Source organism: Chrysochloris asiatica, unplaced genomic scaffold (assembly GCF_000296735.1).
Source record: "Chrysochloris asiatica unplaced genomic scaffold, ChrAsi1.0 scaffold00172, whole genome shotgun sequence".
NCBI classification, from domain to species: domain Eukaryota; kingdom Metazoa; phylum Chordata; class Mammalia; order Afrosoricida; family Chrysochloridae; genus Chrysochloris; species Chrysochloris asiatica.
In genome coordinates, this window is record NW_006408690.1 from 6,152,131 (window position 1) to 6,161,315 (window position 9,185).

Genomic DNA, 9,185 nt, shown 5'->3' on the forward strand with positions numbered 1-9,185 from the left:
ACCAATAATCACAGGATTTCATATCTGTAATGTGTCAGAGCTTCAAAAATTGGAAATCACCAATCTTCAACACGTTGGCCTCCTGGCCTGTCCAGGACAGAATGCTGTTGTAGGGGCTTTTATCATGGATAGACACATCAGGCTCACAGGGCCTGAACCGGAGTCACAACTGCTCATTCCAAATGATGTCCCTGTTAACCTGAAGCCTTGGGTTTATTTTGTTTGGCAAACCACTCATCACTTTTATCTGCTGCCATTGCCTCATCCAATAGTTTGTTTCCTTCTGGATCCATCTTGGAAAGTTCTCAAAATGCTTCATCCCCCACAGAGCAAATTTCATGCCCATCAGGGTCAGTCAGAATGACCACTTGTACTGTTGTTTTCCCTGGGTTATCTGGACTCACCAGAGGAGTCAGAATTTTCTAGTTCTCCCTTTTCATTAAGTCTTCTATGTCTGGCAGCTCTTTCTTGGGGCATGAAAAGGCAATTCCTCCAAAAGCTGTGGCATGATCAGATATGTACTGAATTGCTCCATCTTACATTGGTTGTCAGCATAGCCCAGCAAAGCCCTTTGCTTCTGTTCATCTTTTTCATAGATTTTCATTCCCAGTAGATTAGACCTGTAGTTCAAGGACTTCTGAAGATCAGACACTGTTAGAGTAACTTTTAAAACACAATCTGACTCAGGTAGATTGCAATTCTGCAAATAGAACTTATATCCTCCTGGGGCCTCAGTTTCAAAAACACCTTCGGCAACTTCTCTGAGTGGCCACTCCATGTTCCTGGCATTGCTGATAGCCTGGCTAGAGGCAAGCGTGATGCCCATGAAGTCATTGCCAAGTTTGTAGTCTCCGATGCCATAATTGTAAGTCAGTTCTGCAACAAAGTGATCATCCTCAGGTCCAAACCCCACCATTGTTTGACTCCATTTCCCACTATAACGCCCATTACAGGCAGCTTTGCAGACTTCTTCAAATACCTCATGCCACAGAATCTTCATCCCAAGGACATTGAGATAGAAATGTGCCGTCTGGAAGCGGTTTCCCACTTTGAATAAGAAATGCAGAGCTTGCCGAGTCGACATGACTCCTACCGCTATGGGTTCTGTCATAAAGACAGTTTTTAAAAGGAGCTCCATACTTATGAGTGGTACTCTTTATTTTGTGGTCTAGTCTCTTATTTTGCTAAAAGGTGACCTGGGGATAGTTTTGGATCAAAGTTTAACAAATATGTCAGGACAATAATTTGGGGGAGTTCTATAGATACGTACTGAATTGCAAGGTCAGTTTGAACCCAGGGTTGGTGGTTCAAACTCACCAGCTGCTCCTCGGAAACCCTATAGAAAGTCACCATGAGTTGGAACTGACACTTAACAATAACAACAGCAATAGTCTCAGATTTGGGAGAAAGATGAGGCTTTTTTTGTTCTCACAAAGATAAGCAGAGTTGTTGTTGTTGTTGTTAAGTGCCATCGAGTCGGTTCCGACCCATAGCGACCCTGTATAGGGTTTCCGAGGGTGTAAATCCTTATGGGAGTAGAAAGCCTCATCTTTCTCCTGCGGAGCAGCTGGTAGTTTCGAACTGCTGACCTTATGGTTCGCAGCCCAATTCGTAACCACTACGCTACCAGAGCTCCTTGGGTCACTATATGTTGACATTTAACAACAATAACAACACCATAGTTTCAACTGGTCTAGGAATTCTAGACTTTTTAAAATAATTTGAGGTTCTGTTCCACATTTCCCACCATTCTAGCAATCCTTCTATTGTAGCTATGAACAAGGTAATCACTTCTGTATGGAGTTGGGCACCATCTAGTTCTCTGGTCTCAGGAGAGTTGAGGTCATACACTGCGTTTACACTTAGTTCTTTCAACAAGTTTCTTCTCTGTGTCTTGAGTTTCCTTCAATCATTTAATTCTTGTAACAATTCTGCACGTTAGGGACTATTATCATCCCTATTTTATTGTGAGGGAACTGAGGTACAAAGAGGTTAAATCATTTCTCTGTTACCAAGATGTGAAGCTGAAATTTGAAGAAAAGTTAATCCTGCTCGAAAACTACTGATCTCAACCATTTTGTCTTATGTAACATGCAGTCCATTCTTTTTTAAAAAATAATTTCATACAGCAGAGCTGTAATTGAAACCTCTCTGACTCTTCCATCTTGTATTAGTTTCCCCCTGACCCAGAGGTCAGCGCTCTTGTGAATTTTCCAGATCTTTGTTCTCATGCATTTGTAATACATGCATGTTGTTGTTGTTGTTAAGTGCCATTGAGTCGATTCTGACCCATAGTGACCCTGTATAGGGTTTCTGAGGAGCAACTGGCGAGTTTGAACTGCCAACCTTGCAGTTCAAATGGCTTTGCAGTTTGGCGCATAAATCCACAGTGTCACACCAGGACTCCAGTATATGTGTGTATATAGCATTATATCCTTTTGTGGTAATTTAAAAAAATACAAGCCATAGCATATAATATTTCTTAATTTTTAACTTTTTTTTTTTGTAATGCAGCAACATTTTACAGATTTTCTAGTTCAGTACAAAGGCAGTAAAACAATTGCATGTTGTTATTAAGTGCTTTTGAATTGATTCTGACTCATAGGGACCCTGTATATGGTTTCCAAGAAGTAACTGGTAGGTTTGAACTGATGATCTTGCAATTAGCAGTCCATTGCTTATCCTATAGTGTCACACCAGGACTCCAATATTATGGATGTATCCTTGTTGTTGTTAAGTGCCATCAAGTTGATTCAAATTAATAATGACCCTGTATAGGGTTTCTGAGAAGCAGATGGTGGGTTTGAACTGCCAACCTTGTGGTTAGCAGTTCAGTGCTTATCCTAAAGTGCCACACCAGGAATCCTGGATATGACCTAGAACATTTCATTATTTCCCTATTGATGGATGGTGATTTGACTTTTTGTAATATGATTTTTTACATACACTTCTCATGGCCATAACAGAACAGAAATGATACTAGCATTCTGGAGTGCTGATTAACATCTATTTGACCTTTTCTTTTCCTCCAAGATTAGAGAGTCACAATTAGTATTTTAGAAAATTTCATGCATAGTGTTTTTGTTTTCTAAGAACTTTATTGCTCCTAACTATGCTGGAGTTCACAACAGTCTTGCTGCATTGATATAGTCAAGGTCCATTCCTCTCCCTTGGCCACACACTTACTGGTTTCTTCTTTTTGGAAGAGAGTTATGGATTGTATTGTTTCCCCCAAAAAATACGTTTTGAAATCCTAACCCCTATTATAGGATAGAGTCTTGGTATGGCACTGTAGGATAAGCATGGAACCTCAAGGTTGATTTGAACAGTAAGGCTGGTGGTTCAAACTCACTAGGCACTCCTTGGAAACGTTATATAGGATGGCTATGAGTCAGAATCGGCTTGACAGCACTTAACAACAATAACACGTCAGTTTGAGTCTTTCCTGACTCTTTGTCAGTGATCTTTCTCCTGTATGAACTTCTTCAAAAATCAAAGGAGAACCTTTGTGTATATTTTACATGATGAAAGGTAAGATGGTTTCTAAACATTTTCATCCAGTGATGAATTCAGAAGGCTCAGTAGCGCTACCAGCATATTTGCTGCCTATAGTTTTCCTGAAATGTGTGTACAACTCTTGGCTTCCTTAGAAATCACATTTCCATGGATCATCATGTGTTCCCACATTCCATCTTCACACCCAAAGTTCTCCAAAATGTTGCTTTTCACTAAAATGTTCTCTCTCACCCAGTGAACATTGACTACTTACTAAAGCAAGTTTCTGAAGCATTTTCCCTACATCAATATAAAAGAGAAACAGAACTCCTTTACATTGTAGATCTGAGTTAACTGTGCAGGCTAACATCCTAATTTTTAATTATCCGTTACTCCTTATTAAGACCCTTGGCTTGCACCTCTTTAATTATCACCAATTACAGGAGTCCTGGTGTGGTGCTGTGGGCTAATGTGTCAGACTGCAAAGTCATTTGAATTTCAAGGCCGATGGTTCAAGCTCACCAGCTGCTTCTTGGAAACTTTATACAGAATCGTTATGGGTCAGAATCTACTCGACAGTACTTAACAACAACAACAATGTACCAATACCAACAATTCTCTTAAAATGATTTAATTTAGCCATTGCCCCTCTCTTTTTAATTAGCAAAGTTTCATTTGCTTTTATTCTACTCCTCAGGGATTTGCACTGTATTGCAAACTTCAAGGTCAGCGGTTCAAGGCCACCAACTGCTGCTCCATAGGAGAAAGATGAGAGTCTTTGCTCTGCTAAGATTTACAGCCTTGAACTATAAATTGAAACTGACTTGATGGCACTTAACAATATTAGGAATTTTCCAAACTACCTTAAAAACATTGTAGCAGCCTAGATCTTTTTATTTTTAAGAGAATCGTAGAATTTGAGGGCTGGGCATTCTTCAACTTAACTTAAATAAAGAAACTGAGTGGTTACATGGGCCTTCCAGTAATGGCCTAGAACTCATAGCAAGTTTAGTGCTGTTTCATACCACCAATGGTGACCTCTTTTTCTGTGTCTGAATTTGGTGGCCAGTTAATGCATACATTAGGCTACTCAAGGGCAGAAGGCTATTCAAGTTCTTCAGGCTAATAGTGAGTAAATTGTCTATACAGTCTCAATTATTATTATTATTTTGATGTTATTTTTGTGTGTTTGGCAGGTTGGCAGTGGTGGGCTTGGGCTAGGGGATTTCTAGGGACCATAATACGCTGTAAACCCTGACCAGAGTACAGGATTCTTAAAGGAGTGTTGGTGGGTACTGGAGAGTGTACTTGGCTGATTGTGTCTAAAGTCAGATGGACCAAATCTGGTTTACAGTGACGTTTTGATAATATCACTTCATATTGTCTCTCTCCCTTCTCACACCCTTTGAATCAGGGGGATCATGAGACTTTTCTACCCAAGACAACCATGGAAAGGTTTCAAGAGCTCCAGCTGGACCTGAAGTGGGGAGTATGGTTTCTCTGGAAAGGGATTTTTGTGGCTCCTCTCTTGGGTGTTGTACACTATGGCTCTGAGGAAAAATTCTATGCATTCTTCTTTACCTAGGGAGACAGGGTATGGTCTTTTGTGCATCAAACTGAGTATTTGTGAGATGATGATTTTAACTGTATATTCAAAATCTTTGTGAACATTCCAGTCTGCTCTGATCTCTGGCCTACAGTGGAGACCATATTCCTAGATACCTCCCCAAGCAGGTCTGTAGCTCAGGGCTTAAGTGGGAACCTGGGAAGGTGAGGCAGAAAAATTCTACGTCTCCTTCACGCACTGGGTTCTCCTATTCCTAAATTTGTCCCTTTCTCTATGTCTCTCCTCTTTCCTTTCTATCGAAGTATTAAAAGGATGTGGTATCTTTGAGGCTCACTTTTTTCTTACCACCTCCAGCCTACCTGTATCTGCTGAGTCACGCTGGAAATTACATCACTGACTTGTGGTACATCCTGGCTGGCTCAGCACCAAGAAGTAGCCTGTTCCAATAAGACACACCCGCTAATTAGCCACGTGTTAGAACGTGATGTGGTGCACCTTTTGCTATTGCTGGTATGAAGCGTTGGTAGGCAACAGCTACTGAGACAGGAATAGTAGGAATTAAACGCTGCTGAAGTTCCTCATTGAAACTTTGTTCTGGAATCTTCAGGCTTCCTCTGCATGGCTTCTCAGAAGCACCACAACTAGGACAATGCTTTGTGAACAACTCTTAATGTCAAGTTTAGAACAATCCTCAAGAAGAAAAAAAAAAGAATATATGCAGTTTTCTCCAAGATCTATGCTTTTAAATCTTTACTGCGTGTCGTATGTACGTGAGTATTTTCTATTCAATGTTCTATTCAAGTATGATAGCACCACAGAAAAACCCATTTCCTCTCAGAATAACCTCAAAAGGAAGCTATTAATGATGCTACTTTGAGGATTTTCTACATTCTCAGCATGCTTTCCTGATGATCAGTATTACTTTCCAGGCGATCATTATCTCCGCCAATTTTAGGCAGGAAAGAGGGCCTTTCATTAAAGCCCACAGCACTGTTTTATGGTACAAATGTGAACTAACATGAAATGTTTCTTTAATATTAAAACTAAAGGCTGAGTGCATCAAGTATTTCCTTTTGAGAGTGCTCTGGAGTCTTCATTACAGAGTCCAAATGCTGATGTTCTTTGGCCGCTGAACCCCCTTTCTCTTCCTATTGAGCTTTAATATGCATCCTGCATTTATCCGTTTTGGCTTTTAGGGTAAAATATACACATGAAACATAGATTTTCATAGTTGTTGTTGTTGTTGTTAGGTGCCATCGAGTCAGTGCCGCCTCATAGCTACCTTATGCATAGCAGAACGAAATACTGCCTGATCCTAGACCAACCTCACTATTGTTGCCATGCTTGAGTTCATCGATGCTGCCACTAGGCCAATCTGTCTCACTGGGGTTGTTCCTCTTTTTCTCTGACCCTCCACCTTACGAAACATGATATCCTTCTCCAATGACTGCTCCCTCCTGACAATATGTCCGAAGTATGAGAGAAGAAATTTGGCCATCTTGGCCTACAAGGAGCACTCTGGCTACACTTCTTCCAACACAGATCAGTTGGTTCTATAGGCAGCCCATGGCACTTTCAATATTCTCCTCCAACACCATAACTCAAAAGCATCAATTCTTCTGTGGTCTTCCTTATTTACTGTCCAACTTTCACATGCATATGAGGTTATTGAAAATACCGTGGCTTGGTTCAGGTCTTCAAGCTTTTCAACACTTTAAAAGGTCTTGTGTTGCAGATTTTCCTAATGCGATACATCGTATTTCAGCTCACTAATGCCTAAGATGTTTATGTGTTCCATTTCATTTTTGACAACTTCCAATCCAATTTTCCCAGATTCATACTTCGTATATTCCATGTTCCTATTTTCAATGGATTTTTATAGCTGTTTCTCTTCATTTTGAGTTGTGCCCCATCAGCAAATGAAGGTCCCATGGGCTTTTCTCCCATGGGCTTTACTCCATTCGCGTCATCACAGTCAACTCTGGTAGTGTAGTGGTTACAAGTTGGGCTGCCAACTTCAAGGTCAGCAATTCAAAACTACCAGCAGTTCTTCAGGAGAAAGATGAGACATTCTGCTCCTGTAAAGATTTGTAACCTCAGAAACCCTGTGCAGGATCACTATGGGTCGGAACTGACTCTTCAGTACATAACAACAGATTTTCATAGACTCTAGAAACAGTATATTGATTCCTCTTTACCATGTGATAAAAAGGCTTTGGTTTATTTACCTTTTGAATCTTCAAATCTTGGCATGAAACCAAGATGGCCAGAAAAATGAGACTTTCAAATGACAGTTTGGGTTCTGCAGGACAAACTGGTGAGGGTGTCCTTTGGCTGAGAGTGGGGTCACAGGGAGGAGCCAGGGAAGAGGCCATTCTGTCCTGGAGTGTGGTTTATCGTAGAAAGCCATGAAGAAGGGGAACCATTCTGCCTCAAAGTTTTCTCCTACCAAATCCCACTGGGCCCATAATACTGAAATTTGAGATGAACTCTTTTAGTCTAATGTATCTCTTTCCCTGGGTTCTTACCAAAGCTCCCCCCACCCACGGAAAGAAAAAAAATTCCAGATATTAAATCACCAACACTTTGGTGTGAATTTATTAACCCTTGTTGTTGAGTGCCGTAGAGTTGATTCTGCCTCATAGCGAACCTATATAGGACTTCCAAGGAGCAGCTGGTGAGTTTGGATGGCTGACCTTGTGGTTTGCAGTTCAATGCTGATCCTTCAGTGACACACCAAGGAAAGGACTGACAAATCTGCCACTATCCTAGAGCAGCCCTTGTTTTTGAAATACATGTTTAATGGAACATAGGCATGCCCACTAGCTTATGAATTATCAGTGGCTGCTTTTCACAATAGCAGAGTTGAGTAATTGTAACAGATATTGTATGGCCCACAGAGCCTAAAATATTTATTAAAGACCATTTACAGAAAAACTGTGCTGATCTTTGGTCCAAAGTTGTGTTGTCCCATATGTTAGCCACTAGCTGCAAGCAGCTATTTAAATGCTAAAATTAAATGGAATGAAAAACCCAGTTTCTCATTTGCACTAGCCACAGTTTACATGTTCATTAGGCATATGTGGTTGTTGGTGTTATGTACCGTGGAGTCGGTTCCGACTCATAGGGACCCTGCGCAGGGTTTCCAAGGCTGTAAATCTTTATGGGAGCAGAAAACCTCATCTTTCTCCCACGGAACAGCTGGGAGTTTTGAATTGCTGACCGTGAGATTAGCAGCCTGATTTGTAATCACTATTCTACGAGAGGCACATGTGGTTAGTGGCTAGCATACTGGACAGTACAGATATAGAATACTTTCATCGCTGCGGAAAGTTCTATTGGACAGTGCAGGTCTGGAGAAATAAATTCATTTATATTAATCCACTCACAGTGCTACATATCAAGTTCTTTGATCTCTATCACTTTGTTTAACCCAAGATAAAAATCATCTGAGGGAATCAAAGATATTCTCTGTCTGTGTACATTAGGGTATATCTTATTTTATGAATAGCAGTCCATCTAGAATTTTCTCCAGTAGATCTATGACCTAATTTGTAAAACTGATTACTATCTTCACATATATAAATCTAAAAGTTATAGGTGTTGTAACAATGTCCAGACATTTCCTTTGACTCCTGCATTCAGAATTCCTTCCTGATGCTTTGTTAGGAGATTCTTGACTCTCTCTGCTGCAGGATGGATTTCTTTGCTCAGATGGACCATCACTCAGCATTGCAAGCTAAAGAACCCTTAGCTGCTGAGGCCAGATGAGAGCAGCACATTGTTCCAAATAGAGTGCTGAAGAGCCATCACTGCTTCTGTGAGAGAACTGCTTCCCTGGGGAAAGATATTGGAGGCTTGTTATATCATCTGCATATTGCAGGTTGTTAACAAGTCTTCATTTAAATTTTTTTAATGTTTTATTGTGAATTATGTGATAATTTACTTGGGAGAACATTAGCTTTACATTCATCCTATCGTATATAGTTTCATTGCCATGGTTACAATCCCCTCCATGTGTCATCAACCAACCAAAGGGTATACCCTGCAAGCCTGTGCCCCCCCCCCCCCCCCCCCAGTCATCAGCACACAGCCCCTCTCCCTCTCTGGGTCTAAACTCCCC

The 9,185-nt window shown here is 40.8% G+C and overlaps 1 pseudogene; it reads right to left on the reverse strand.

Annotated features, from left to right (window-relative positions):
* Positions 1-194: 194 nt before the first annotated feature.
* Positions 195-1,084, reverse strand: LOC102812344 (annotated as a pseudogene).
* Between the last annotated feature and the right edge of the window lie 8,101 nt (positions 1,085-9,185).